Here is a 26416-nt window from a genome sequence, read left to right on the forward strand (position 1 = left end):
ATGTGGGTCCACATTACATCATAGGGGCATTTTGATAGTTTGGCCCGTTCAGGGCGTAATTGTATATTTTCATGCATGTTGATGAACTCTTGTTGAGGTTACATCATAATGTGGATTTGTTCGAGTCATTCGGCATGAGACGATCTTTGAGTGCAAATTAGCGGTTTAGTCATAATGGGATCAAGTTCGGGGCTCGGGACGAGTCTCGGGGTAATTTTGTGATTAGAGTGTTACCGGGAATAACAAGGGTAACAGGATATGAATTATTGGTATTTGAGAATTTTGAGAATACCAGGAATTGGAGGGTGTTAATTATGATTAACGAAATAGGTGGAAAAGGACAGTTTTACCCTTGGGAGCCTTAAGAAAACCTTAAATGACCTAGGGCCAAAAAGGTCATTTCACCTTAGGATTGATATAAGCCATTGAAGGCTGTGGAACTTAGGCCAAAACAGAGTATCAAGTTTCTCCTCCTGTACCTGCTTTCTTCTCTCTTTTTCTTTTGAATTTTTGAGCTGCTCTTGAGGATTCAAGCTAGGGAAGTGGATCTTGAGGGCTTAGGATTATGTTCCATCATTGAAGAGGGTCCTAATCTGAGCTTGAAGTAGGTTTCTAGCCATTGAAACTCTATCTTTGCTCTGTTTTGGTTTAGTTTTCAGCTTGGTCTCCTAGATTGGTTTAAGGGAATTGATGGGAGTTTTTGGCTAGGGTTACTTGGGTTGTGATGCCTAGGACATGTGTAGATGGTTATTAGGTTCATTTGGGACTTAAAATGAGGCTTGGAAGCTTTTGGTTCAGGTTGGAAATGGTGGAGTCGAAGGGGGAAGTTTCTGGGCATTTTCAGGCAGTGTGTAGCGCTATAGCGCCCATTAGGGGGCGCTACAGCGATACTCAAGGTGAATTCTATGCTGACTTTAGCACTGGGCCGCTAGGGGGGTAGCGCTATAGCGCTACCCTGTAAATCCCTAAACTCCAGGGACCGTTACGGTGTGCCTTATAAACAACGCTAAACTCGCTAATCGAGTCATTTGGCCATAATTGTGTAACTAAGTTTGATTAGCGGTTTAGGATTAAAAATCTTGGTTAAGATATAATGTTTCATTAGAACGTTTACCGTATACATTGGAATCCCAAAAATATAATTTGGAGGTCTATTACAAGAAAATATTTACAACCAGCTGATCTAAGCGGCAAAACAGGGTTTAACCCTAGTTCCTCTTTCAACCCTCGGCCGTGGTGGTCGAGCAGCCGCATATGTACACATCGTCACCTAAGCTCTCCAACTCAATGATGGTCTAGCTTTCTTTTGCCTTTACCTGCACCACATAGCACCCGTGAGCCGAAGCCCAGCAAATAAACTTAATATGCTCATGATCAGTAATAACATGTCATCAAATCATAAGGCGCATGCCTAGCAAATATATCCCTATTCAAGCATGCAAATAAGTTCGAAATGAACGAGTGACTGATCAACAAGTCACTAACATGGGGTCAGTACCTTTAAACGAGTGATTAATCATTAAGTCACTATCAAGGGGTCAGTACCTTTAAACGAGTGACTAATTAATAAGTCACTAACATGGGATTCCGCTCCATCAAACATGTGACAAAACAGTCACCTAGGCCTTTGGCCCTTGCTCTGAGTAACTAGTCTTAGACTAGACAAGCGCTTATAATTTTCATCGACCTTCGAGTTGGTCCAAGAGTCATTCAAAAATTATATCGATTAGATCTAATCTTTTATCAGCTCTGCGTTCATGACGCTTATGCCGTTTCTGACTCTCAGGTCAGTAATACGCAACCAGTTCCGATCCTGAATAGTCAATGCCACACACAAGTAAGCAATGCTACCAAACATATATTATGTGATAAATATCCGAATACAGGGCATTCATCATGCTTACTTAACAATTGCTAGCATAATTAGAATCATGCATAAACACAGAGGCTCAAGCTCTGATCAATCTCATATTCAATATTCATGGCATGCCCTAAACACATGTTTCTCGAGCATCACATGCATCACATTTAAACACCCGACATGCCTCAATAATAACCATACACAAGTGAGCAAGATTGCTAAGAATTTGATATGCTATCAATGTTCACATTTAAACATCCAACATGCATCTAGAATAACCATGCATGTCACATATGGGGTGCAGTTTTCTTACCTCGAGTTCGAGCAAGAATTAGTAAAAGAACGACTCTTGAGAACGATCTGCCTTTTAGTCCCTTAGCAGTCACCTAGTCATAACCAATTATAATCCGTTAATAAAGTAAATCAATAAGAGGTTCACAATCTAAAACCACACTCTCAGGACTAATCTTGCACTCCCGGGACTCTCAATCCACCCAAACGGGGTAAAGGAACCAACCCTCAAGCCTTAAAAGTCATCCCGAGCCCTCAAAATAGGACTTGCTGAAGTTTGCCTAGTGCTGGGGCAATGTCTCAAACCAAAGAAGGCCCCCTCCTTGCTCTGCCTAGCACTAGGGCGCCATCTACAGAACCAGGTTTTTCTTGGTTTCCTTCCTTGCGATTTCTCTTGAAAACCAAACCTCCAAACCAATCCCAAACATCACCAAAACATCAAATTCAACCCTAAAACATCATCTACATCACACCCTCATCAAAACCCAAGCAATCTTATTCAAAAACTTCCATTAATTCCCAACTAACCACATCAAAATCTCTTGACTAAAAACCATAAGAAAAACAGAGTGTAGCTTAAATTCATGGATGAATTCTTACCTCAAGCTGGGTTTGTGTCCTCTTCAATGGATGAACTAAGTTTATAAACTCCAATCCTTGATTTCCTAGCTTGTTTCTTCAAATTGGCTTTCAAAAATTGAAACGAAGAAGGAGAAGGATGATGAACGTTAGAAGGGATGATGCAGCTCTATTTTTGGTTATGTTCTACAACTTACTAGATTCTCATATATCCCATGCCAAATGATCTTATTACCTGATAACTCTACAAAACAGAGTTATTTTACCACTTTTTATGTACTAATTGTTGCTTAATTCTTGAGTTTTTAATTGATTTATTAAGTTTTTAAGTAATTTTGAATTTATTAGACTTATTTTGATTTTATATATTTTTGTGTGTTTTTATAGTTATTTTGTTGTAAAATATTGTAGTTAATTATTTGAATTATTGTTGTTTAATTTGAGGTAAGAAAATGTTGTATTATTGAACTTAAATGTGAAATATAAATTAAGTTATAATTAATATTTTCAAATAATTAAATTGATTTATTTTATAGTTGAAAATATTTTATTATATATTTATTTTGTAGGGAATGTATTGCATTTTTTAGGGCTTTGAAAAGCAAGGAAAAGAAAGGAAAAAAATGGCAAAATTGAAAAAATGCTCACCAGCCATTTCCTTAAGGACCATCAGCCCAGGCCCACTTGGCTCACAAGCTTCACCCACTCGGCCCAGCAAGCAGCTCTAAGGCCCAACGCCTCATCTCCCAGTTGCCAGCCGAAGCTTCCCTTCCTCCAGCCAATCGCCTGCCTCCTGCAGCTCTAGCACTGCAGACCACTCAGCCCAACAGCAGCCACCTGCCTTCACCCAGCCGTGCAACACAAAGCTGCCAACAATCGGGCCTGCTCCACTCCATTCAGCCCAGGCCCAAACCGAAGCAACTAGCTGCACTCCACCTCACCAGCAGCTGCCTCTTGATGCACCCAGCCCCAATCCCAGCTACCACCAGCCAACTTTTCCCCATTTTTGAGCCCAACAAAAACATATATTGTCCCCATTGTCCAAAAATACCAATTTTTTACCCAAACTTTTCTACACATTTTACCCAATAACATCACATTATACCCTATAGTTTACCCCTATTTGTCATATTATTATTAATTTAATCAATTTAATTAATTTAAATTGATTATTTTAATATTCTCATTTTGACTATAAATAGGGAGTTTTGAAGACCATTTGAGTGTCAATTTTGGGAGGAGGTTACCATACTACACATTCTACACTTTCAAGACCTCTCCATTTTCTTCTTCTTCTTTTTCTTCTTCTTCTTTGTTGTAAATTTTCTATGTGTTTTTAGAGGAAAAATTTGTGGGTTCATCCTCCAAGTTTTCCTATTTATGTTTGTGATTTTTTTGTTTGTATTTTCTATTCTAGTTATGAGTTTCTAGTCTTTTTAAGATTATTAAGGTGATGATGAAACAATATGTAACTAGATAGTATTTATTTTGTATGTTGATTTCCCATTTTGTGCAACAAAGTTTATGGAATTTTCTTCTTCAAATATCTTCTTTCATCTTAAATATCATGCATTTTGGATTGTTAGCACATATTTACACTTTGTTCTTTATTAGTGCAAAAACATAATATTCTTTATGTAAGATGTGTCATTAAATTGCACACATCCATGCTTAGAACAAAAATATTATGTTTTGCCTTATAAATAATGTCCATTGATTTATTTGTTATTTCATTAGATTGATTTACACTGAATGCTTTGAAATTATAATTTTAAAAAGTAAAGAAAAATCTTATCTTTTTAGAAGTAATTTGTGCTTAAAATTATAAATTTATTTGGAAAATGATAGTTTGATTTATTTTAACTATCACTAAAACTTGGGAATCAATGTACTTATAAATATTATTGAACTTATATTTTGTGGATTCTAATCCTTAATAATCTTATTTTACCATTTTGTTTACAATTATTAATTTAGTAATATATATTTTCTTTAATTTCTATATGTTATCCCCATTTCCTGCATGGGCTTGGGGCCTTCGTCCAGGCCCATTGTCAGGGGCCATGTAAGCATGCGGGCCCGGCCCAAGGCCTCTTGGTACGGAAAATGTCCGAGGGGAGGGGTATGGACCGGGGGTGCATGTCTGGGCCCATTTGAGGGGTCTGGCATGGCCCTCCGGGTTCCGTCCTCCGGGACAGTCGTCCGGGTGATGTACAGATCATTCGGATCCCCCACGACCTACGCGTCTAGGTCCCGGACCCTGGTACGGTCTGGGCCTGTGGTAAATGAAGAGGGACAAAGGTAAACGAACCCGGATTACCTCATCCCCGGTTGGAGGGGTCAAGCGTCCTGGACCCTGAAGTCGCCCCACTCCGCGTGGGCGTTGTCCCCACTTTTCACCTGCAGAAAAGACCACCTCGGGATTGCACGCCGTTGTTTCAGGTCTGCGCTACCAAGTACTCTGACTGGTCTTGTCTCCTGAATCTGCCTCATAACTCGAAATGTCCAGACCAAAAGCATCGTTTTGTCGGGCGATATATAGCTCTTGAGTCAACTTATTGGGCCTTAGTTGGTCTGGAATTCATGTATTTTGTATCTTCTGTATTGGGCTTCCACTAGAAAGGCCAAGAGTATCCATATCTCCGATGGGCCCGGGTCGTACCCGGCCCAGACCCAGTGTTCCCATAAGCCTATAAATATAAGCTACAAAACACTGTAAAAAGGATCTCTCTTCATCTGAGATACAATAACCCTGTTAAAATACAGAGAGAAACTCCATTGTAAAAGGTTTTTCAAGCTCTAATACTACAAACTCGTGGACTAAGGCTAGTTAACGCCCCAACCACGTAAAAACCCCGTGTTAATCTTCAGCTTTCATTACAATTATCCTTAAGTAACATTTATTAATGTAGTTACCAAAAATCTCGGTTAACACTATATTATTGTCTTTTATTTTATTTTCATTATTAAAAAATCTCTTCAATCTTTGGAGCTAGGTTAGACTTTATTAATTTTGGTTTAAAATAGTTTTCTTTTCGATTTTAGACAACTCCTTTGGGTTCGACCTCATGCTTACACAAACACTATTCTATAAATACAATTTGTGCGCTTGCGAGTATAAATATTTAAAACATACCCGTTTTGGATCCACCATTACCCCTAGGTTAAATAAAACTCTATAAAGGCTAATAAGGGCAAAAATGTCATTCCTCCTCTAATCCCGCTATTCTCGATATTCTCAAATACCAATAATTCATATCCCGTTACCCTTTAATTCTTGGCAACACTCTAATTATTAAAATCACCCCGAGACTCACCCCGAGCCTTGAACTTAACCCCGTTATGTCTAGACTGATAACTTGCATTCCATGATCGTCTCATGCCGAATGGCTCGAACAAATTCACATATAATGTGGTATTATTTGTAATTCACACACATGCATGAAAATACACAATCACGCCCTCAACGGGCCAAATTACCAAAATGCCCTTATAATTAAATGTGGACCCATATGCATGCATTTATCATCACATAATAATATAATTCACACAAACATGCATACAATCATTTAATAATATGATAAATCAATTATGGCCCTCCCGACCTCCTAATCAAGGCCCTAAACCTTATTAGGGAATTTGGGGCATTACATACCCTATTCCATCAGATTTCTGTTTTGGGCATTTTTAAGGGTTTTTGGCTCAAGGTTTCAATCCTTAAGGCTCGGGATCGAATCTACTCACTGTTTGGGTACAATTCGGGGTCCCGGGAGTGAGGTCTAGGTTAAGACCCCTTCGTTGTTGATTTTCATTAATGGAGGTTATAATTGGTTATGACTAGGTAACTGCTAAGGAATCAAAAGGTCGATCGTTCTCAAGGGTCGTTCTGTTACTATCTGTTGACCCTGATTTTTGTCAATTGACACGAAGTCAAAAATGCTTGATGTCGATAGATATGTTAGAATGAATATAATGACGAAAACAATAAAGCACACAAGAATTTATAGTGGTTCGGCCCCAGAATCTGGTAATAACCTACGTCCACTTGACCTATTATTGATGTAATATCTCAAGGGAGTGATCAAAGAACTAAGGTTCAATGAGTTTCACCAACCTCTGAAGAACAAAACAATATATCGAATGTGATAGCTCTAATTCACTCGTAAATCTCTAATCTCCAGTAATTAGGAAGCCAAAAAGACCCTTCCTTTAGCCATTTTTCTCTATTTATAGGCTCAAGGAAGATTACATGAATCAGTTACAGATATTCTTTCCTAAATAATCGGATACTCAAGAAATCATGGGAGATTATTTTGGACATGATCATAACTGCATAAGATTTTCTCCAAATATGACGAGTATACGACCAAGCTGGTCGTATATAACGATTGAGCGTTGCGCCGTGGAAATCTTTCTGGTCGATGGTCGAACAAGACTTCTGCCAGATGTCAGCCACGTGTAGCAAATGTCTGCCATGTCATCCATGCATGTTTTTTGGATAACATTTGCCCCCCAAGTTTGTTTAGTGCGACCAGCAATAAAGAAACTTTAGGGAAACAACCGTTCATATGCCCCACGAAATCTGTCAGAGTCTTCGTGCGTTTTTTAAAAACGTGACATAATATGTCTAATCAAGCCTTTTCAGTTTTCAAGAAACCAATGTGACGGCTTGTACACTCCCCCACGTTTTGAAAATGGGAAAGTCATGATTGCCACTTTTTGCTATACTTCAGCTTATATAAGTAACCTTTTTATCTCTCTTATAATTCTTTACTCACCATTTCAATCAAGAACTTTGCTCCGAAGCCCAGAATTTCAAAACAATTCAGACGTCCTGCCGAAGATCTTTCCGACTCGAAATTTTTATTTTTCTAAATCTCCAACCTTTGCCCAGGTAATCTCTCAGTCTTTCAAACTTTTCGTGATGCCATGCATGTAGTTACTGTGCTTTGTGATTTCTTGCGTTCTTGAGTAGAAATTTATGAGGATTTTGTATAAACTATCTGATGCTTGGTCAGAGAGTGTATTTCTACTTTATATAAGTTAGGAGCTAGTTCGATAGTAAGGATCATAGGTTTAGGGTGTAAGATTGACGTAAAAATTCGATCTTTAAGCTAGTTGAAAAAATTGGGTTTTTTCCCGCCCTTTAGGAGTTGAAAAAGTTTCTTCTCAAAAAACGTTTATTTCCTTTTTGATCCGGTTTTTCAAACTGCTAGCACCAAACTTAGTGTATGGGTAGGATGCTGCTAGTCAATAGACGCGAGCAACGTTATCCCAATCTCCCACGTAACTCCCCAGGCTATGTGTCTTATCTCCTCCTTTGTTTGTTTGCAGTTCATATGCAAGGCCCTTGGGGAGGAGAAAGACCCATTGAAGACGACCTCCTAGCTCAGCTGCTTGAAGGCGAAGAAAACCCCTCTACTCTGATACCAGATATCCCTTTCTCTCGCCTTAGCCCAAACACTTCTCCAGTTCTAACCCAAAGAATGGCTCGAACAAAAACTAAAGCTCAAAAAAGGAAAATCCCTAACTCCTCATGCCAGCCTACTGCTGATGCCCCATCGACCAATGGTTGAGGCGAAAACATTCCTGGCGCCAATGTACAAAGGCATACCCGTCCTCGACACGCTGCTCAGCCGGATGTCGAGTGGCATGTTTTTCCCCAGAGTAGAGTGACGACCAGATGATCCCCAACTACTTAAATAAGTATAAACTGATAGGGGTGACCCTGGTTAAACCTTCCTCGACTAAAGGGCCAACCTGCCAGGCGGGGCCTACAGCGCCTGGTCGCGGTTTCATATTGAGGCAGGTGCCACTTTGCCTCTTCACTCATTCTTTCAGGGGGTGGGAAATTACTTTGGAGTAGCCCCCTTTCAAATCACCCCAAATGGATATAGAATGCTGGTCGCGCTCTATATCCTTTACAAACTCAAAAAATGGCCAGAGCCCACTCCCCACGAGGTCAACTTTCTTTTTGACCTTAAGTCCAACCCTAACCAAGAAGGCACGGGGTTCTTCCACTTTTGTCATCAAGAAACCGGGCGCACTTTCTTGTCCGACACTACTCACATCTCCAATGTGGGGAGGTATCACCCGGAATACTTCCTTACTCCCGACTTAGCCGCAGACAACTTGGCCTTCACCCGAGGAGGTAAAAATTCTTACGTCACTAGCTTCTTCGCTTAGTGTTTTTCTGCCACAATGTCTTGACATTTCACTGTGTTCCAGGCCCATGGTTACATCCAATCCCAACTCCAGGGATGGAGTCAAGGGCGACACTCTTAGCCAGCATGCTGAATAATGATAAGAGTGTCAAAAATTTAGTTACTGAGGCTAACCTTAGGTTGGCCGGTCTCTGGAATCCCTAACCAGCGACGAGCGAACCTTCGGTGGAAAATGCCCAAGCCGAAGTGGAACCCGAGCAGCAACCCCAAGCGTCTCCTCCGCGGAGGAGACCAACTGGGGTTACAATCAAGGAACCTGCCGTCCCTCACTGAACAGAGAAACCCTTGGCCCCCGAGGGCAAAGGAAAACAAAAGGCTACTGAGCCTACTGAACTTTCTGACGACTCATTGGATGAAAACGGTATAATAATCTCACTTTTAAATCATTTGCCAATTCCCTCTCATCTATTTGATGGGGATGGCAACTTTAAGAATGCTCCCTCCTTAAATCATGATTTCTTCCAGGAACTAGGTAGTTCAGTAAATAATGTAACAACCAGTAGTTGTAGCGCGGGTACTTTACTTGTAATCCTTTTACTTTCATTCTTTTATTCTGCATGACCATTTCGTCTTACTGCTTGCGTTGCTTCCTTTTGTGCAGATATGGACTCTGAGGATGTTTTTTAGCACTACCAGGTTGCCGCTACCTCTTCTGTCCTGAAAAAGGATAGCAAGAGGACTCGAGGGGAAATCAGCAAGACTCCCTCGAAGAAGGCTCGAACAGACGATGTTCCAGTCACTGCCCCCTCAAAGGAGAACTCACCACCTCTGCTATCCCCCAAGCAGACGACTCCCACTCCTGCTGATCCACAGCCCTCCTCCAAGGTTCCTGGCAAGGAGGCATTGAACACCTCTCCCAAAGGCTCCCTGCCCAGCTTCGTGGCTGGCTCAGCCAGGGAGAGGATATATAAGCTCTCCAAGCACAGACGCAGCCAAACAACCATTACTGAAATTGCCTCCATGGAGGCTGATCAGGCCATCAACAGAGGGCTGAATGAGATAGTAAGCGTAAGTTATCTCCTGCTTACTTTATCATTTATTTCTGATTTCTTGTCCTTACTTTATTTTATTCTCTGTCTTCAGGGGCTGCTAACTTTAACTGCTGGCTGGCACCGTGTTGGGGCGTTGGTTTCTCGAGGAAAGAAATTTGACTCTAGGCTTGCCGAGACTAAGCAAGCACTTGAGGCTGGCAACAACAAGCTGCTAAAGGAGAATAAGGAGCTGTCCAAACAGAAAGAACAACTGTGCGAGGACAAAGCTACTCTCACCAAGGAGCTTCTGGACGCCCAAGATGCCCTGAAGAAAGCCAACGAATCCCGGGAAAAATTCAGGGAAAGTGCCAGGCTCAACACTCAAGCATGTGTTCAGCTTGAGCTTGATCTGATCGCCAGCAGACAGGAGACGGGGGACCTTGAAAAATGAGTGCAGGAGCTCAAGGAGGTCGGGGCCAAGAATTTAAAGAAGTACAAAGAGGCCACTCACCTCTGCTTCTATGAATTCTAGAAGCATAACCGGGAGGCTAACTTTGACTACCTGTCCGAACGTTTGAAGAGGACTCTGATGGCGTAGTGCGCCATCCGGCTAGAAGAAGAAGAAAAGACCAAAGTGCCTGCCTCTCCAGAGATCTCCCTAGCAGGGGGGATTGATGGTGCTGATGCTGAAGCTGGTCCTTCGGCTGACCAAGGCACTCCTCCCAATCCTCCGGCTCCTTAAGAATTTTTCTCTTTTTATTTCGTTTTCATGGCCCACGGGTCGTATTGTAAAGACAATTTGTTTTTGTTGCTGCAAGGGCAGCTTTTTACTTTTAATTAGGCAATTACTTCCGAGCAGTAATGCTCGCGGTGTAAAAGAATGCCTTTTGATATTATAATATTTTTGTCTATTATAACATCTGTTCGCATGACCGAACTTAGCATAGTACTTTGGCTTGATTTAACAAAATATAAATTTTGAAAAATATTCTAAGTACTGTAGCATGCTTTCACTTATTTTGTTCATGTGTTTACATACCTCTTGCTATGCTTTGCTATTGATGTACCTTATATGCCCCCAAGTGATCGAGGAGCTTTAGGTCCTTGGTCACTTGCCTTGACCATGACCTGTGCGAACATTACAGCTCGGTAGGAAATGCAACACTTATAATACAGCAAAAAAACACACGTAATGAACAAATACTTGTAAAAATAAATTTACAAAGGTTGGCAAGAATGACTAGCTATGCACAGTCCCTTATAATTCTCGTATTAAAAATGGACTAAACATGTCTTTACGAGTGATCTTAAAAAGATCTTACACTTATAAGCGATTAGCCATACAACAACGTGGCTAACCCTTTTTCAAAACTTGTAAAAAGTAAAATTAATACAAGCCAGTCCTTTAAAAAGGACTGTTTATTGGTAATACTTGCGCAGGTGTTCTCTGTTCCAATAGCGTGGAACGAGATCTCCATTTAAGCGTGCAAGCTTGTAGGTGCCTGGATGAAGGACTTCTTCAATCTGGTAAGGTCCTTCCCAGTTTATCCGAGTACTCCAGCAGTTGGGTCGCGGGTGTTTAAGAAAACTCGTTGAAGTACTAGAACTCCGACGTTGAACTTTCTTTCTTTCACCTTTGAGTCAAAATACCGGGCGACTTTTTGCTGGTACGCAGCTACTCGGAGTTGGGCTTTTTCCCGTTTCTCTTCAAGTGAGTCCAGGGACTCCATCATCAGTTGGCTATTCTGGTCCTGGTCGTATGTAATTCGTCGATGTGAGGGCGGATCTAACTCGACGGGCAACATAGTTTCATACCCGTACGCTAAGGAGAACGGGGTATGACATGTCGCTATTCGATGAGAAGTTCTATACGACCAGAGTACTTCAGGCAGCTGTTCTGGCCATGCTCCTTTAGCGTCTTTAAGTCTTTTCTTCAGGGTATCTTTAAGTGTTTTGTTCACTGCTTCGACTTGCCCATTTTCTTGTGGATGCGCAACTGAAGAAAAGCTTTTGACGATTCCTTACATTTCGCAGAAGTCTGTGAATAAGTCACTGTCAAACTGGGTGTCGTTGTTTGAGACAATTTTTTGAGGCAAACCATATTGGCAAACAATGTTCTTGATGACAAAGTCAAGAACTTTCTTGGTTGTTATGGTAGCGAGCGGCTCAGCTTCGGCCCATTTGGTGAAGTAATCGACTACTACGACTGCATGTTTTACTCCACCCTTTCCCGTTGGCAAGGATCCAATCAAATCGATACCCCACACTGCGAAGGGCCATAGACTCTGCATCTTCTTTAACTCGTTGGGAGCTGCACGTGGAATCTTGGAAAACCTTTGACACTTATCGCATTTTCGCACAAACTCCATTGAGTCCTCGTTCATAGTTGGCCAGAAATAACCTTGCCTCATAATCTTTTTTGACAAGCTCTGCCCCCCAGCGTGGTCCCCGCAGAAGCCTTCATGTACTTTCCTCATTAGTTCTTTAGCCTTTTCCGGTGTAATGCATCTGAGCAGTGGCATGGAGTATCCTCTTCGGTAAAGGACACCATCGACCAGTATATACCTAGCAGCCTGTCTTTGAAGAGTTCTGGCTTTGTTTCTATCTGCTGGTAGTACACCATTTGTGAGATACTCCAAGTATGGTGCCATCCATGTATCCTCCATCCAGATTTCCATATTACTTTCGTCTGCTCATATGCTCGGCTCGCATAATCTCTCTACTGGCACTATATTCAAAGTGTCAGCGTCTTTCGCACTTGCGAGTTTGGCTAAGGCATCTGCGTTTGAATTCTGATCTCAGGGAATTTGCTGGAGGGTATACTTCTCGAATTGCGCCAACAAATCTTTAGTTTTGTTTAAGTAGGCCAACATTTTGAGGCCCCGTGCTTGATACTTCCCTAAGACCTGATTCACTACCAGCTGTGAATCACTGTAGATATCAAGCACTTTTATATTCATGTCTTTGGCTAACCTTAGTTCTGCAAGGAGTGCTTCATACTCTGCCTCATTGTTCGATGCAGTGAAATCAAACCTAATAGCGCAGTGAAATCGATTCCCTTCCAGCGTTATCAATATCACTCCTACTCCTGCGTGAGATTCGTTGGACGATCCGTCCGTGAATAACCTCTACGAAGGAGCTTTGACTAGGGGCTCAGGCGCACTAGGGTTTTTGCAATGCCCGTCGCCTGGGAGCTCAGTGAATTCAGCGATAAGGTCAGCCAAGACTTGTCCTTTTACTGTTGTCCGCGGTGAATATGTGATATCGAACTGGCCGAGTTCGACTGCCCATTTTAACAAGCGTCCAGCTGCCTCTGGCTTTTGTAGAACTTGCCAAAGGGGCTGGTCAGTTAAAACTGTGATGGGATGGGATGGGCTTGGAAGTAAGGACGTAAATTCCTTGAGGCCAAAATCAATCAATAGGCTAACCTTTCGATTGGAGGATACCTCAATTCGGCCCCGATTAACCTCTTGCTTACATAGTAAACCGCCTTTTGTACGCCTTCTTCCTCTCGTACTAGCACCGCACTGGCAGAAAATTTGGTGATCGCCAGATAAATGAACAAAGTTTCTCCGTCCATGGGTTTTGATAAAACAGGAGGTTGTGCCATGTGGGCCTTTAAGGCTTGGAAAGCCTGTTCGCAGTCTCCTGTCCATTCGAACTTCTTGTTGCCTCTAAGTAGATTAAAGAAAGGGACACATTTATCCGTCGACTTAGAAATGAATCTACTTAGTGCGGCAATTCTTCCAGTTAAACTTTGCACATCCTTAATTTTCATTGGCGATTTCATGTCGATCAGGGTTTTTATCTTATCGGGGTTGGCCTCGATTCCTCTTGTGTTAACAATGAACCCTAAAAATTTCCCTGATCCTACTCCGAAGGAACATTTGAGAGGATTTAACTTCATCTGATATTTGTTCAGAACGTTGAAACACTCTTGTAAATCCTTCACATGTCCTTTTGCTTTTTTCGACTTTACCAGCATGTCGTCCACGTACACCTCCATGTTCACTCCGATCAATTCCTTGAACATGTGGTTAACCAATCGCTGGTAAGTCGCACCAGCGTTTTTCAATCTGAAAGGCATTACTTTATAACAGTATAGCCCTGTATCGGTCCGAAAGCTAGTGTGATCCTCGTCAGGGGGATGCATACTGATCTGATTGTATCCTGAGTATGCATCCATGAAGGAGAGGATCTCATGTCCTACAGTTGCATCGACCAGCTGGTCGATCCTTGGGAGTGGAAAACAATCCTTTGAGCAGGTTTTATTGAGGTCTGTGAAATCCACACAGGTTCGCCATTTTTCGTTAGGCTTGGGAACCAGTACTGGATTAGAGACCCACGATGGATAAAACGCCACCCTGATGAACCCGTTCTCCTTCAGTCTTTCGACCTCCTCTTTTAAGGCTTTCGATCTATCCTTATCGAGCATCCTTCTTTTCTGTTGCATGGGTGGAAAACTCTTGTCAATGTTCAGGACATGGCTGATAACTGCAGGATCTATCCCAGCCATGTCTTTGTGTGACCAGGCAAAGACTTCCTGGTTCTTTTGCAAAAATTCCACCAGTGCATGCTTCGTTGTTGCTTCTAAGTTTTTTCCGACCTTCACAACTCTGGTCGGGTCTTTTTTGTCAAGTTGGACCTCTTCCAGGTCCTCGACAGGTCCAACATCTTCCTCAAAATCCCCAAAGCGAGGATCTAAATCCCTATCCTCACTTTGGGCAACACCCTATTTTGTGACTCCATCACCAGATTGGGCTTGTGTATCAATAGCCATTTGCAACCTATCTGGGGGAGTGCTCTTCGACGTTCCCTTCTTCGTCTTTGTAACTGAGGCGTTGTAGCACTCCCTTGCTTCTCTCTGATTTCCCAACACCTGTCCTACCCCTGCGTCTGTCGGGAACTTCATGGCCAAGTGCCATAGTGAGGTGACGGCTCGAAGATCAACCAATATGGGCCTTCCAATGACAGCATTGTACGCCGAAGGACAATCGACTACTATAAAAGTAACGAGTAATGTCCTGGTAGCAGGCGCTGTACCTGCTGTGATTGGAAGTCTGATTGACCCTGCTGAGGCGAGTCCCTCGCCAGAGAAGCCGTAAATTGTTTGGTTGCAGGGCTCCAAGTCCTTGAAGGACAACTTCATGCGTTTCAACTAAGATTTGTACAGGATGTTTACTGAACTTCCTGTATCAACTAGTACTATTTTCACCATCATGTTGGCGATTTGAACGTCCACGACCAGCGGATCAGAATGTGGGAACCGGACATGCTGGGCATTGCTATCAGAGAAGGTTATCTCACCATCCTCTGACCGAGCCTCCTTTGATGCCCTGTCCTCCACAGTCATCATCTCGATGTCCTGGTCGTGATGTAGGGTCCGAGCATATCGTTCCCTTGCCTTTCCACTGCTTCCCGCAAGGTGCGGGCCTCCGCAGATGGTGAGTAAAGTGCCAGCTACAGGGTCAGGCTGCAAAGGTGGCGAGCATTGGCGTGCGGGCTCATGCTCGTTGCCACCTAGAGCCTCTCGTTGGGAATTTCTAGAGGCCCGTACATATCTTCTCAAGTGTCCTTGTCTAATAAGGAACTCAATTTCATCCTTCAGCTGGTTGCATTCATTTGTATCATGTCCGTAGTCGTTATGATAACGACAGAACTTGGTAGTGTCCCTCTTCGAAATATCCTTTCGAATGGGAGCAGGTTTTTTATAAGGCACACCAGAACTTGTGGCCTGATAAACCTCTCCCCGAGACTTAATAAGGGCAGTGTAGTTAGTGAACCGCGGTTCATAACGATTGCCCTTGGCTAGTTTACTGTCAGAGGTGGAAGGCTCATTATGTGGCCATTTCCCCCCATTCTTGCCATTGCCATTGCCGTTCCCATTGCCTTTGCCGTTGCCATTGGGTTTTGACCCATTGGCGGCTTTGGCGGGCTCGGCAATCCCCTTATCCTTGCCTGGGGGCTTTCCTTCACTGGCGATGGCATCCTCAAACTTGATGTATCGATCAGCTCGATCCCAAAATTCCTGGGTAGTCCTGACCCCATGCTTTCTGAGGCTGTTCCAAAGAGGCGTGCGACGCTTAACTCCTGCAGTTATGGCCATCATCTTGCCTTCGTCTCCCACTATTTTGGCTCCAGCAGCTGCTCGCATAAAATGCTGGACGTAATCCTTCAGTGGTTCTCCGTCTTGCTGGCGTATTTCGACCAGCTGATTTGCCTCAGTCGGGTGCACACGAACCGCATAGAATTGCCCGTAAAATTCCTTTACGAACATCTCCCAAGAGACGATACTCGCAGGAGGGAATTTGAAAAACCACTCCTGTGCAGCGTCAGAAAGTGTTCCAGGAAAAATCCTGCACCGAGCATCGTCGGACACTTTCTGGATGTCCATTTGTATCTCAAATTTGTTGACGTGAGATACCGGGTCACCATACCCGTCAAATTTTGGAAGCATAGGCATCTTAAACTTGCTAGGAGTTTCTGCCATAGTTATCCTCTGAACGAAAGGAGTGCCCTTTCTCCTATGGTGATCGATATAAGACGTTCTTCCCCCGACCAACTGTTGCACTGCCTGGTTGAGGGCATCTATTTAGGCTTGCACGGCGCCAGGAATCACCGGGGCCTCTGCTGCTGGAGGAATGTACTCATTGTGACGTTCCCTGCGATCGTTGAGTGCATCTCTTAAATCCTCGTCTCTTCTCTGCTACTCGCTAGCTCCGAGCCAGTTGAAGACGTTATTTTGTCTGGGCTGACCCCCAGCGTTACGTCTTTAGGGTTGGTCATCCCTAGGGGGTGGGCTTCTGCCCCCACCTCTTTCTTCATTTCTCCGACCGGCGTTTCCTCTGCCTGAGTCAGCCTCATTATAACCATGGCCATCTCTGCACCTCGAATGGCCATGGTGGGATTGACTGTTCCCTCGGTTGCCTCCTCAAGCTGGAATGTCCCGAGCGTTAAAGGGTGGCCTGCGTTGGTCGGTGGGTCCCCATGCATTGTCATGTCGTGGGGGGCCCCGGACCGCAGAGCCTATCTCTGAGTTCCTTCTGTTACCAGAAGGACGCTGCCCTCTGCTCGGTGGGTTCGGCTCTTCGCCCCTATGGCGTCTAGGACTGCGTGGCTGCTGCCCGGCCCTATTCTGCCTTGATTACGAGGGATTTCCGCGACCAGCCTGGGATGGAGGCTACGCTTCAAGATCCCTCAGCGGAACATCATCCTAAGGCATTGGTGGCTGCTCGGGCCTTTGGGGGCTCGAGGGCTGGATATGCGGGCTAGGATTAGGGCTTCTTTGGGGTGGCCCATTTGTAGGTTGATCAGGCTGTGAGGCAAGTGCAGCCTGAAAATATTTTTTTTATAAATTTATTAAAATTTACAAATTAATTTCTTTTTAAATAAATTAAAAAATTATCGTATTAAAAAACATTAATATTATATTCTACGCACATTTAAACATAATTTTTTTAAGTGAATAATTTCATAAATTTTCATATAATCATATTCTTAACTTAGGAAATTTCTTTGGTAGGGGTTTCAAATAGAGCCCCACCAGTGTGGATCTTTTGTGTACTCAAACCATAAATAATTTTCGGCGCAATTTTTTTACGACCGTGTATATTGTAGTTATTTAGAGCATTTGCAAATTTTCAGAAAATTTAGAATAATTTACAGTGTCGAAAACTAGTTTAAAAATATGTTGTTGCACTCGTGACTATTTTTTTATGCGCGTAAAAAATAGCATGTTTGAACCTAATTTTCGGCATTGTAAATTATTCAGAATTTTCTCCTACCATCGAAATTTCTCTTAACTTATACTTAAAATTTTCGGAAATAATTTTGAACTTGTATACGCTAATTATTTAATACTATATACAAACAACGTGCATAAAGCACGTTATTTGCTTAGTTTTGTTTACAGAACTTTTATATTATATTTATTAAATTTGTATCATTGTCATATAAATTTCAAATAAATAAACAATATTATATATAAAAGAATGACATAAACATATTAAAAAAAAATTAAGCCAAAACATTGTTTATGATTTTTTTTACATATATATATAATATAATAACCTTTTTAAATACATGATAATTTTTTTATTAAAAATTAAGTTATGAATTATATATTATTATTATTATAATGATAATTGTAATATTTAAATTTATATTAATATAAGGATTAAATATCTAATTTTGTATTAAATATTACTATAATAATAATTTATAATATTTGAATTCATATTAATATAATTAATAAAAAATTAAGAATATATATTATTATCATAATAATATTTTATAACATTTAAATTTGTTGACGTCGTTTTTCGTCAACAGATAAAAGAAGAGCACAAAAACAATGGATGACGATGGCCAAACGAAACAAACAAATCAAACACACGATTTTTTACGTGGTTCAGCAGTTAATTCTGCCTAGTCCACGAGTCTCTGTTATTAATCTTAAGATTATCTCTGAACAATTCTTTAGCATGAATTCTCTAGAGTTTTCTCTCAAGGATCAGAATTTCGGTCCATTACAATGGTGCATGGCTTCTCTATTTATAGAGAAGGATGCAGAATACTATCCCACATATTTTGGGTAGTTACTTTTTTGTGAATAAAAATAAATAGCTTTAAATGCCTTTAATCAGATAAAAAAGGAAACGTCCCTGAAGACCAGGGAACGCATAACTGACTAAATAATATCCCACGATTCTTGGGGATTTACATCAATAAATGAGGATTACATCTCATGTTTACAATACTTGTAGATATTCAAGATGGTTATAGCGTATCTCCAAGGCTTCAGCATCTCAGGTTTCGTGTCATTGTGCGAGCCACTGACATCTCCCGAGCTAACATTGCTTTCGAGATAGTACATCGAGCTCAAGACCCATGCTCCGAAGTTCCTGAAGATGAAGGTGTTCTCGGAGCTACCTTTCGAGATCGAGATCATTTCGAGGTCATCGCATTCGAGATCATATATCATACTTTGCATGCTCGATTTACCATCTTAGAGCTTACCCTAACCCTCACGAGACCATTTAATGCGAACTCAACTTTCGAGGTCATACTTACTATGACTCGAAATCTGGGTATAACAAAATTTATATTAATATAATTATTAAATATCTAGTCTTGAATTATATATTATAATAATGATATTTTATAACATTTTAATTTCAATTTATATTAATATAATTATTATATAAATAGTTTTATATTAAATATTATTATTATAATAATTTTTTATAATATTTAAATTTATATTAATATAATTATTAAATATTTAATTTTGTATTATATATTATTATAATAGTGATATTTAAAAGAATTGAATTTTTATTAATATAATAAATAAATATCTCTTTTAGGTAGATAATATTTAATATTCTGTTAAATATTTATAACTAACAAAACTTATTATTTATGGAGTTGGCTTCGAAAAGGAATCGTGATTTGCTTTATTTTATTTTCTTCTGAAAAATAATAAAGAAAAAGTGGTAAAGAGACATAAATGTGAAAAGATTCCGTTGGCCTTGGGCTTAATGCCCGCCATTATCGCTCTCTCTCTTCCCTAAGCTTACTATTCTCTTCCCACCTTTGTCAGTATCCCATCTCTCTCTCGTTTCAAGAGAAAATCTATCCTTGAGATTTCGTGGTCAGTCCCCTTAAATGTTTCTAATTAATTTCCAGTCCATTTCTATGGTCCACTCCATACTCCAATAGTACAAACCCAACAACTTTCTACTAGGGTTTTTTTTTAGTATTTACTCCTTTCTTCTATATAAACACTCTTTGAGCTCTAGCCTCTCCATCTGTCTCTACTCGTTTATTTTGAATATTCATTGAAAAGACTCAAGACTCTCTTTCTTTGGTGTTTTTTACATGGAGCTCCTTTCGGTTCAAACTAAGGGAAGGAGTGAAAGGTACTGACACGGCTGCTGGTTCATGGATTCCTCTGAGCTGCGCAGGATAAGTCACGCTGGTGCGCAGCTTAAGGGTTTGCATGACTCAGGAGACGTGTTTGCCTTCTCCATTAAACCTTACTTGGATTGAAGGGAGCTCCTGTATTACCATTCTACCCCTATCTTTCTCATCTTTATACTATTTATGTTGATATTTTTCTCTTCAATAATACCTAACTATTCTTGATGTTTTTCTTTTCTGTGTTTGTGGTTTTGTTTTGTTAATCTTTTGCAGGGTTGCCAAAATGGGTGTTCTGATGAGATCCAGCAACTGCAAGTACTGCTCTCTCGGTCCTGTATTATTTGGTTTTTCTTGAATAAAGTATTTTGGAGTTTGATTAATTCACTTGCCTTGTAATCGTTATCTCATAATATATATATTTTCTTGATCTGTCTTATATTTGTTTTTCGATTGTAACAGAAACAGTAATTTTAACAGATGTATTTGCTTTAATTTGTACGTACTTACTAAATCTAGAAGTTGTGTATGTTGTATAGATTCTCGTTTTTGTACTTCCTAGTTGGTTGAACACACTATCTTATGTTAGTATTTTTCTTTAACACACATCTTATTATAATAATATGTAGTGTTCTAAAAATACTTATTTAAATAAGCATTAATGAATAAGAAGAGGTCTACCGAAATTTGTAAGTATTTTATGGTTGTATTACTTCCTAGTTAGTTATACTTCTCTTTCTAATTTTTCTGTTGTACCTAATGTTTGTAATTAAGTTGATAATTATGGACATTATTTAAAGCTATTATAGTTAGGTACTACTTTTTTTTTCTAGCTAGCGCCTGTTAATTAACGAATCAACACTTTAAATATACATAATTTAGATTTTATAATCATTCGAGTATAAAATAACATTTTTCAAATTGATGCTGGGCAGTAGAGTTTTGAATGATGACCATGGAGTTGCAATATGATGGAAGTTACTTTGGTTTGGTGTTCTCGATTTCCGCATGAGTATGTATATGTTACCTGAATGATGAAATCTAAAGTTAAAATCAAGAAAATCTTACAAATATTCAGATATTGTATCACACATTTTTTTATCAAAACTTTACCAACCGAAAAGTTTTTTCTATGCTTTTTTACTTGGGTTCCAACTAAAAAATTGGATGCCCAAAATAACATAGGAATCACGGTTTGCTTCCTGATTCACAGACAAGTATTTCTCGATTAATTGGTGCAGCTAACTTAGCCCCACATGAAAATTGTTGGGTTTTGGGGTGAAGGAATAAGAACAACAATGGTGGCAATGTAAGAATAACAACGAAAAAAACAAAGAAACTTTCTCCAAATTCTCAAAAGAAAAAAGAAATGGTCATTAAACAATCCTTTGAGTTTTTTAAGGAAGCAATTTCTTGTAGTCTTTCAAAGCTAGAGAGAGTTTTAGAATCTCTTTTAAACCTCTAAAATTCAGTGTTAGCATTGTTTTAGGCAAGTTTGCAAATCGTTCAAACTCAAAAATACAAAATTAGAGCAAAAAACATGATCATGTGACATGTCCCTACCTTGCGTAAGGCGTATATCACCATATGCATTTCGACGAAGGGACAGGCATTGATGTATGAAAATGCCCTCTATTTTTGCTGTTTTTTATAATGTTTGAATCAATCCAAAATTTGTCAAAGTTTAGATTTCTCTTTGGTCATAATTTGTTGTTGATCTTAATTAATTCTCAAAATTTACATCTATTCATGTATAATTTACATTTTTATATATAATAACCAATTATAGTGATATATTTACTTGTACCTAATTATAATGTAGAATATTTGTTCGAAAAAAAATTATAATGAGTAAAAAAGAATCGAAATTAAAATAAGTTGTTTATTGATTGGTAAAAAGTTACATAGAATTCAACATTATTTCTATTAATGTGTTTATTGATGATTTCAAAATCTAAATAAGTATAACTTCGAAAATATTTGGTCAATTCGTAATTAAAAGGGCAACCAAATTGGCAATTCCCCCGATTTCCAATCTCATTCATCTAATTACTCTAAATATGTTAAAATAAGTAAACAATATGGTTATCAAACTTGTTACTCATTTTCATTCTACCTTACAAGTATACACAGCATAAGAGTAATAACATTTTCGCTATATACGCGAACCCTAAAATTTTAAACAGGCCAAAAACCAATATAATTTTCATAGTAAGAAGGAAGATTTTGAGACAAACCAAGAAGAAGAAAAATGACCAATTTATAATATGATGACTCACTAATTATTACAATCGACAATCTTACACACTAAAAATAAATTAATTGATAAATTATTGAAAATATTTACGTGTTATGTGGACGGGCAATCATATAATACCAATTTCATTCAATCCCGTGGCTACTTTCTATATATGTCACATCGATATTTTACTTCTATACACACGTAATTAGCAAAAATATGTATTCAATTTTATTTATTAATTTATTTATTTAAAAAAACATTATTGAGAGAAAAGAAAGTCTTAGTTGGAAATAAATTGATAGGTTTTGTAGAAGTGGGGTCTTTGAAAAATTGGAATTATGCTTGTGAAGACTTTCTATTCTATCCATAGAAAGTTTCCTAACGTTGTATAATAAGTAGTGATCCACAAGCAGCAATGAATTGGTGGAGAGTGTTCCCCAGCCATTTTCGTCCCCATTTATAATTTTGATCCCCATCCTCACCCCATTCCTGTTTATTCCCATCGAGAGAATCGTGGAGAATTCCCACAAGAAACTCATTTATTTGAAAATTTAATTTTAAATTAAAATTTTAGAATAAATATGGTGAATTATATATAAATTAAAATATCACACTATATTTATGATTTAAAATACTAAATATTATCCAAAATAAAATTTAAAGTATTAAAAAAATTATTAATATACTACAATAACACATAAAGAACAATATAAAATAAGTAAACAAAAATATTACAAAAAAAGATAAAAATTTAAATGGGATCCGCCAGGGCGGGGAGTACCATCTCCTCCCTCGACTCATTTAACATTGGAGGATTAAAAATTATCTTCGTTTCTGCCCCGATCCCCATTAGGGGCGGGTCTCCACGAGACCTCGTCCATGGAGCAAATGTATATCCCTAATAATAAGTGACTATACTTTTCTTTTCTTTTTTGTTGTTCTGAAATTGAATATATTTTTCTAACCACAAAATAAATTTAAAATTCTATGCCTTTGCATGCAGTTGAATTCCACAAAATTTTAAATGTTTAAAAATGACATGACGATGAATAATTGGCACAATTGGCAGTGGGAGGAGGGTATTTCTAGCTTTGTGCCTTTTATGTATTTCTATATGCATGATTTAGACTATTATATAGAATAAGAGAAAGAAGAGATTAAAATCCAAATTGGAGTTCGACAGTTGAGAGTGTGGCGTGGCTGGCCGGTTTGACAATGTCAAATTTGGAAATAATGTGGTCTTCAAGTCCATAGATGACTTTTTTTCCGGCTAAATGACTTGCATTGCTATTCCTTTGCGTAGTAGAAGGTGTAAATGGTCCGATTAATGCTGCTTATTTTGATTGAAAAATTAATGACAAACCAAACCTTGTATAGTCTCATTAGCATGTGGTCCAAAAACGAAAGTGAGTATTCCTTCAAAAAAGAAAAAGAAAAAAAACTAGTAAAACATGGTTAAAAAAAATGTAAATACACGTTCATAAATTTATAAAACTACTTAATTATATAAATATATATAGGTGTTTGGTAAAATAATTGTAATAGTTATTCTATGTAATAGTCCGGATTAAATCCGAACATAAGTGCCAATAATGCATTTTAAAGGAAGTCCATTATTTTAACACAAATTTATTTTTATAACACATCCATAAATTCTAAATATTAATATTTTTTACCTTTTGATTTATTTGTGATTTAGAATGTGAGTGTGATGATTTGGAGGATGAAAAAAAATGAGTATTTCAAAAAAAAAAAAAAACAAAAAAAGGAAAGATGAAAAAATGAGAGGATTTTGGTGTATGTGGAATTCTATAGAATATACACCATTTTAAATTAGCAAACGGATAGTTTTGTCATAAAGATTGAAAGATTGTTATAGAATTAGTATATAAGTGTAATGGAATATTTTGTAGAATTTTTCAATTTTTAATGTGATGGACATGATTTATTAGAACAATAATATATTATTTATAAATGTAATTCTAAAACTTTTTCATTTTATATAAAGCGCATGTGATTATAGATTTTTTTTTGGGCTGTAATATTAATTTTAAAATGTTAGTTTGAATATTAGAGCATCTCCAAATGTAGCTTTCATTTTAAAGTCAAAAATCATCTCCAATGTAGCTTCAACTCTTTCTTTAGAATAAAGAAAACTACTATTCATCTTCAATAATAAAGGCACTCCTATTCATTTAAAGCCAAGAATTAATGTCTAAAATACCTTTAATAATTTTGTTTAAATACACATATACCCTCTTAATTAAAATATAGAATACAAAAATTAATAACATTATCAAATAAAATACCAAATGAAATCAACAACAACTAAAAAACAACTATAGTATAATATTAACGCCGTTTTTCGTCAACTTAATTATGTAGAGCAATTAAACAGTCAAATAAGAAGAATTTTTTTTTTTACATAGTTCAACAATTAAAATCTTCTTACGTGAGTCAGTTTTATTAAAGTCTGCGTTAAAGCTTCAAGAGAAAGGAATAATCACAGAGCCTTTCTCAGTCCAATCCTATATCTGAGTAGAAATGACCAGATCCAGACTATTTATAGATGTGGTTATAAGAATATTTCCCCAAGTTTAGAGAAGTTATTACAACATATTTTCAAATCTAAATTCAAATGAATATTTGAGTAATAATAATACAACTTAAATACATTATTTAAATAATGATCCCATAAAAATAGGGATTCAATACATGGTTTAACCTAATTCCAAATAAATAGGTATTTCCTAATAACTTTTCTGTGTGTATGTTTAACGCGTCTTCGAGCTTGAACATTGCTTCGACACGCTTTTGAGATCACGTAATTTTGATCTCACCGTTCCAGTTTTCGCCACCTCTTTACTCGACTAGTTCTACAAACTCATTCTTTTGAAGGAGACTTCTGCCTTCAAGCCTGCAGCTCATGCTCGAGTGCTGATGACACGACACTGGAACTTCATATTTATTTGTATAAGTATAATGCCAATACTTGTTAACTTTGAGCTTACACTTTTATGAACCTACATTTTGAGGTTGTTTATTTATTCTCAAAATTTGGGTGTAACATATAACATTAGTGTATAATTGCTATTATTTTTATTGTCATTTTTAATATTAAATGTTGTTGACGCCGTTTTTCGTCAACAGATAAAAGAAGAGCACAAAAACAATGAATGACAATGGCCAAACGAAACAAACAAATCAAACACACAGTTTTTTACGTGGTTCAGCAGTTAAATCTGCCTAGTCCACGAGTCTCTGTTATTAATCTTAAGATTATCTCTGAAAAATTCTTTAGCATGAATTCTCCAGAGTTTTCTCTCAATGATCAGATTTTCGGTCCTTTACAATGGTGCATGGCTTCTCTATTTATAGAGAAGGATGCAGAATACTATCCCACATATTTTGGGTAGTTACTCTTTTGTGAATAAAATAAATGGCTTTAAATGCCTATAATCAGATATAAAAGGAAACGTTCCTGAAGACCAGGAAACGCATAACTGACCAAATAATATCCCACGATTCTTGGGGATTTACATTAATAAATGAGGATTACATCTCATATTTATAACACTTGTAAATATTCAAGATGATTATCGCGTATCTCTAAGGCTTTAGCATCTCAGGTCTCACGTCATTGTTCGAGCTAATGGCATCTCCCGAGATCACGTGTCTTTCAAGATCGTACGTACATCTAGCTCGAGACCCCCGATCCGAAGTCGTCCCCGAAGATGAGTGTGTTCTCAGAACTACCTTTTGAGATCGAGATCGTTTCAAGCTCATATATTCGAGGTCATATATCGTACTTTGCAGGCTCGATATACAATCCTGGAGCATACTTCAATCCTTACGAGATCATTTGTGGCGAATCCAACTTTCGAGGTCATATTTACCATGGCTCGAAATCTAGGTATAACATCTTGCCCCCTCAAAAGTATTTGTTCGAATCCTAAGAGAAGGAAACTTTTGAACTACTTTCTCTGGGAACTGTACCATCACACCTTTGAAAATGGACACGAATCAGCTGGGTATTGCTCATTTTAGGTACTTGAGTACCTTGGAAACACGCCCACGATCGTCCGTCTGACAACTTTTCGGCGCCTTCTTGTCATTGATCCCCATCCGTTCGATCTAGTGAGGATTTTATTCAACGCTCCTGATTAATTCCGTTTTCCCACCTATATATACAAGACCTCGCTTCATCTTATCCTTCACTTTTGTTCCTCGTAAGCAAGAGAAGAAGAAAAACATCCCCAGAAACCCCTTGCCACAGTTTCTACTCTGTGCATGTTTTCTCGGCCAAAGAAACACAGGAATCCTGGTC

Source organism: Humulus lupulus, chromosome 8 (assembly GCF_963169125.1).
Source record: "Humulus lupulus chromosome 8, drHumLupu1.1, whole genome shotgun sequence".
Classification (NCBI taxonomy): domain Eukaryota; kingdom Viridiplantae; phylum Streptophyta; class Magnoliopsida; order Rosales; family Cannabaceae; genus Humulus; species Humulus lupulus.